The sequence below is a fragment of the Gekko japonicus genome, unplaced genomic scaffold (genome assembly GCF_001447785.1).
Source record: "Gekko japonicus isolate JY-2015 unplaced genomic scaffold, Gekko_japonicus_V1.1 scaffold1130, whole genome shotgun sequence".
NCBI classification, from domain to species: domain Eukaryota; kingdom Metazoa; phylum Chordata; class Lepidosauria; order Squamata; family Gekkonidae; genus Gekko; species Gekko japonicus.
The window spans coordinates 566,687-573,071 of record NW_015169811.1 but is presented as its reverse complement, the minus strand read 5'-3'; positions in this window follow the sequence as shown (position 1 = coordinate 573,071).

The window sequence follows — 6,385 nt, the reverse complement described above, 5'->3', positions numbered from 1 at the left end:
TTCTTCTTCTTCTTCTTCTTCTTCTTCTTCTTCTTCTTCTTCTTCTTCTTCTTCTTCTTCTTCTTCTTCTTCTTCTTCTTCTTCTTCTTCTTCTTGAGACCAAACCCACAACCTTGTTTTCAATTGCAACCAGCCAGATAGCTCTGAGCAAGATGTGAAAACAATGGCTTTCCCTGGCACCTCGTGTTCAAAGATAGACTGCACCTGTATTGGGAGGTTTCACTGAGCTATCCAGCCAATGTGATAGTTCGGATAAAGCAGGGTTCCCCAGCATGGTGCCCGTGGGTACCATAGCATGCACTGACACCTACCTGGTGCCCGCCAAGTGTTTTTAGAAGGTGAGCAGGGCCAGGTGGGGCTTTTGCCCAGCAGTGCTTCTGGTTGAACGTTAGAGATTTGATTGGTTGTGTACATGAACACACATGAGGCTGCCTCATACCGAATTGGACCATCAGTCCATCAAGGTCAGTATTGTCTACTCAGACTGGTAGTGGCTCTCCAGGGTCTCAAGTGGGACTCTTTCGCATCATCTGCTACCTGATCCTTGAATTGGAGATGTTGGGGATTGAACCTCGGTCCTCCTCCATACCAAGCCGATGCTCTGCCACTGAACCACAGCCCCTTGAATTTTAAAAAAATATGTAGCTTTGGCAGCAGCTGCCACCACAACACAAGAATCTTCCCTATGTGGCTGAAGGTTATTTGTGGCAGCCATTTTGTGGCTGGCCCCACCTCCTGCAGCAGCCATTTTGTAGCTGGCTCTGCCTCCTGCAGCAGCCATTTTGTGGCAGCCGTTTTGTAGCTGTGCTCACCACAATGGATTCCAAAGGAGGCTTGCAGGTTCAAAAAGGTTGGGAACCCCTAACGTAGAGGTTCCCAAACCTTCACCTTTCAGAAATGTTGGCATAGTAGGCAGTGCTTTAAGACAGAAGGAAGGCGAAGATTTCTCTCTCAGTGAACGGGAGCAATGAGATCACAGCAATGTCAATGCCCAAAGGCGGGCGGCTCGGGTCAGCACTTCCTTTAAATTTGCTATATTCTATTACTCAAATATCCTTGTAAAAATTGTCCTGGATATATGGCGGGCCATAAAGACTCGGCACAATGAAATGCTGGTGTTACTTGTATTTATTACGCATTGAGAGTTTACGAGCTAAAATCATCGCTTTATTGCATATTGAAATTTTACAAGCTTAAAGAAAAAAGGCATGGCTCCATTCCAGCATCTATGATTGATGGTGTTCTTCTGATCTCCTCTGCAATACCAGGACTGGGTTGCTTGGCTGCCGACCTGTCTGTCCCAGAAGAAACACATCTGAGAATAAATGTTGTGGTATGGAAAATCTTTCTGTTCCCTTTGATGGAAGAACACAAGGTCTTTTCTGTTCCGAGTGTGGTGTTTCTGAAAGACACCTTACATTGGCCAGTGGGGCATCTTTACAAAGGTAAAGGAGGGAAAGGAATAAACGGAATGGTCACTTCCTTTCCTGGGGAGACTTTCTGGGAGAAAAGACCTTGGCAACAAATTATAGCTGTAATATTTCATGTAACTTTGGCTTTAAGAGAGCCAGCATGGTATAGTAGATAAGAGTGGCAGACTCAAATCTGGAGAATTGCGCTTGATTCCCCACTCCTGCACATGAAACCTGCTGGGTGATCTTGGGCCAGTCACATTTCTCTCCGAAGTCTCTCAGCCACACCGACCTCACAAGGTGCCCATTGTGGGGAGAGCAAGGGAAGGTGATCGCAAGCCACGTCGAGACTCCTTAGAGAAAAGTGGGATATAGAAACCAACTCTTCTCCTTCTCAGTTTGGTGTAGTGTGCAGACTCTAATCTGGAAGGACCGGGTTCGATTCCCCAGTCCTCCACATGCAGCTGCTGGTGTGACCTTGGGTCAGTCACAGTTCTCTCAGAGCTGTTCTCTCAAGAGCAGTCATCAAAAGAGCTTTCTCAACCCCACCTACCTCACAGGGTGTCTGTTGTGGGGAGTGGAAAGGAAAGGAGATTGTAAGCCGCTCTGAGACACCTTCGGGTAGTGAAGGGCAGGGTATAAATTCAATATCATCACCTCTCCTCCTCCTCCTCCTCCTCCTCCTTTTCTTCAAGAAGCAGCCATCCAAGGTGACCAGATCTACCTGGGCTGCGGTCACACGGAGCATTAGGCACGCTAGAGGGACAGAAGATCATAGGCGGATTTTCCGGGCGCGATCTCACCACCACATCTGGGAAGCGCCGAGCTCCCGTGGCTCACCCGAGGTTTCACTCCAAAGATGCGCTGTAAAAAACTAGTACTAGTTTCCTGAAACTGCGGGGCAAGGGCAGGCGTCTGATCGCGTTTCCGGTGGTAGTTCCGGCGCCTGCCCATGTCCCCTCGCAAAAAGGGGTTTTCCCCCCCTCAAAGTCTCCATGGATGCGCACAAGCACCCAAGGGAGCATGCGCACATTTGAGTTTAAAAAAACCCCCAACCCCGTTTGCCCCGTGCCCCACTTCTTTGCCGTGCCGCAGGACTGTGGAGTGATCGGCACCTCCCCCCTACCACGGGACCTCCACGGTAGGTCTGCTTGTGTGACTGTGTGGTTTTTAGCCCCCGGGCAAACAGCCACGCTTCCCCCCCGTATTTTCCTGCCCGTGTGCCCATAGCCCTGGTAAGGTTTTCCATACTGCAGTGTCTATTCTGAGATTTGTATCCTGTCCTTTCTTCAAGGGGCTCAGAGCAGTATATATGGCTCTCTCTCTTTCTTAAATTTTTTAAAGTTTAACATTGTAGTAAACAATATTCTCCCTAGAACCTAAGATGACTCAACTGAGGCTGTGGTCACATGATGAGAAGACAAGAGACAATGGGAAAGACAATAATGATGGGGAAAGTTGAAGGCAGCAGGAAAAGAGGAAGACCCAACGTGAGATGGATGGAGTCCACTGAGGAAGCCACAAAGGCCCTCCGTTTGCAAGCTCTGAGCAAGGCTGTTAATGATAGGATGTTTTGGAGCTCACTAATTCATTGGGTTAAAGGAGATGCAGTGGCTCAAGTGGTTAAGACGCTGAACTGCAGGCTGTGGAAGGTCGGTAGTTCAGCGGTTCGAGACCCGAGTTGCCACATGACGGAGTGAGCTCCCGTCTCTAGTTCCAGCTCCTGCCAACCTAGCAGTTCGAAAGCAAGAAATTGCAAGTAGATAAATAGGTACCACTTCAGTGGGAAGGTAACAGTGTTCTGTGCACCTTGGTGTTTAGTCATGCCGGCCACATGACCACGGAAGTGTCTTCAGACAGCGCTGGCTCTTCGGTTTTGAAACGGAGACGAGCACCGCAACCCTAGAGTCGGACTCGACTGGCTTTCGAGCAAGGGAACCTTTACCTTTTTAATTCATTGGGTCACCATTAGAGATGTGAAGGTCCGGAAAAATTCGGGAAAAATCTGTTCTTCCCCCGGTTTTTTCCTGAAGCCTTTTTGGCTTTTTTCTGAAAAATTGGAAAAATTGAAAAAAGAAAAGAAAAGAAAAAAAATTGATTATGGAACATTTTATTTTAACATGATGAATAAAATATTTTAAGACAAGGTGTTCAAATATTTTCCAAATCATTTCTAAAATATGTATATATGGTTCAAATTGATCTAATTTCTGTGCACTGAGGACAAGCAAGTCCTAGGTTATAAACTGAACCCTCCAATGCAAGAACAAGATGCATTTCTTCCTTTAGGAGGTGCAATTGACAGAAGAAAATAAAAAGGTTTCAGTTTTGTTTTTGCATGTGGGTGGGTATTCTGTTTGTAATAATTTTGGATACACTCTATTTTTAATATGCTAGTTGTGATAATTTCATGCCAAGTAAAAATGTTCAATAGTCATATTTTATGTTCCTAAAGTAACAGAATGTCTTTCAATCTAGAAAAGACAAAAGAAATGTGAATGTAGCATTTTTTTCAATTTTTCCAAAAATTTCCATTTCCCCCTGAAAAAAAACGGTTTTTTTCCCCAAGCTTCAAAATTTCCGGAAATTTTACATCTCTAGTCACCATAAATTGGAAGTGACAATGACATTTAACACACACAATAAACAAAGCGCAACCAGTGTTCCTGAAGGACCAGAATCCACAAAGCCACTCAATCACACTGTGAGGAAAGACCAGGTCTACATAATAAAATGCCAAGGATGAGAATAGACATTGCCCATCAAAATGGTTCAACTCGAGGGCATAACAGAGAAACATTCAAACAGTTCAGTACCATATTCCTCTAAGTATTTTCTTAATCTCCAAATATTATAAATGGCCAATAAACAATTTACTAACTAAGAACTGCGAGTTTAGTGATCTTCTCCAGCATGACTTTATTCCCATCGTTTATAAATATTTCGTAGAATCACGGAATTATAGAGTTGGAAGGGGCCATACAGACCATCGAGTTCCACCCCCTGCTGCAGGGTCAGCCTGAAGCATCTCTGACAAATATTCATCCAGCCTCTCCTTGGCCCCGGTCACACGCGAGTATTTGGGCCGGGAGAGGGACGGGTCGGATGCGCGGCAAATGGGCACGATCCCACGGCAACATCTGGGAAGCGTTGCCTGCCCGTCACCGATCCGTCCCTCCCGCCCAAAACCCCGCACCAAAATAGAACCACCTACCTGGGTGGTTCATCCGGAAAGGCCGTGGCAAGTGCGGCCGTGGGATCGCTGGTGCGTCCTTTCGCCAGTGCATCCCCGGCTCCTGGCCGAACCGTGCATGTGTGAGCATGCGCAGTTCGCCAGCCTCCCCCTCCCACCGTCGCTTTCTCCCCGGCATCTGATCGTGCCGGGGAGCAACGCGCCACAGCTCAGGGGATCCGTGGGATCCCGCCGCGGCATCTCTAGTTTGGCGCGGCTCAGATTGGCCGCACTTCTGCCTTCGCTTTTCCTGCCATGTGGCAGGGACCCTTGAAAGCTGTCAGTGAAGGGGAGCTCACCGCCTCCCTAGGCCGCTGATTCCACCCTTGAACCATCCTGGCCGTTAAAAAGTTTTTCCTAATATCCAGTCGATACCTTTCTGCATGTAATTCTAAACCTGTTGCTTCGGGTCCTCTCCTCTGCTGCCAACTGGAACAGCTCCTTGCCTTACTCCAAATGACAGCCTTTCAAATATTTAAAGAGAGCAATCGTGTCCCCCCTCAATCTCCTCTTCTTCCAACTAAACATTCCCAAGGCCTTCAGCCTTTCCCCGTAGGGCAAAGTCTATTTTTTTTAAAAAAAATTATACGCCACCTCCCTCTCCATTGGGAATGCAAGGTGGCTTGCATTATTCTGCTCTCCCTCCTTTTATCCTCACAACAACCCTGTGAGGTGGGTTAGGCCGACAAAGTGTGACTGACCCAAGGTCACCCAGCAAGCTTCCATGCCACGAATGGGCATTTGAACCTGGGTCTCCCAGATACTAGTCCAGCACTCAGAAGCACTGCACCACACTGGCTCTTTGTTCAAACAACATCTATGCATATTTCCCCCCTAACCTTAGTTGTCTGCAGACCAGTATTTTATCCGTGATCATGGTTGACCAGCACCTAAGCTGAACCTCAGTAGTAGGGATGGGCACAAACCGAATTTTTGCAGTTCGTTTTGGTTCGCGGTTCATGGTCTGACCACAGTCTGGAGCAGGGCTGGCGCCAGCTTACGCTGAGGTAGGGCAGCTGCTGGATCCTGAGGTTTCTGGTTGAGCCCACTGCTGCCAGCCCCCACTGCCCACTCACTTGGTAGCGCTCCACCACCACTGCCATGCACTGCCCAGTGCCACTGAGGAAAGGTCTGCAGGTGGCTGTGAGCATGGGCAGCGGGACTGCTTGTGAGCAGACCAGGGAAGGACACACAAACTGGTAGGAGACATGCAAGTGGGCGGGAGGGAAGGAGGGCAGGAGAGCCAGGCAGAGAAGGGGGCCCTGGGAATGCTCATCCCAGGGCCTCCCAAAGACGGTTGACAGGTTTTACCAGCCTTAAGAACATAAGAACATAAGAGATGCCAATGTTGGATCAGGCCAAAGGCCCATCCAGTCCAACACTCTGTATCACACAGTGGCCAGAAATACCAGTGCCATCAGGAGGTCCACCAGTGGGGCTAGCCTTCCAGCAGGGAGCTCCCTGGTCCATGCCTAGATCTTCTGGGGTATGCTGAAAGCCCCACCCCTGAACGGCCTCTTCCCGAGTTGACGTTGTCGGCATGATGACATCACCCAGAAGCAGGGGTCATTTCCTGCAGGAGCGGAGCTCGGGCAGTAAAGAGCCCAGGGGGCGGGCACATGCAACAACCCCCACCCCCTGCTCCCAGCAGCCCTCAGTCAGAGCAAGAAGCAGCCAGGTAAGTTGCAGAGCCCCCCCCATCCAAAACAGTCCAGTGGCATCTTTAAGACCAAGTTTTATT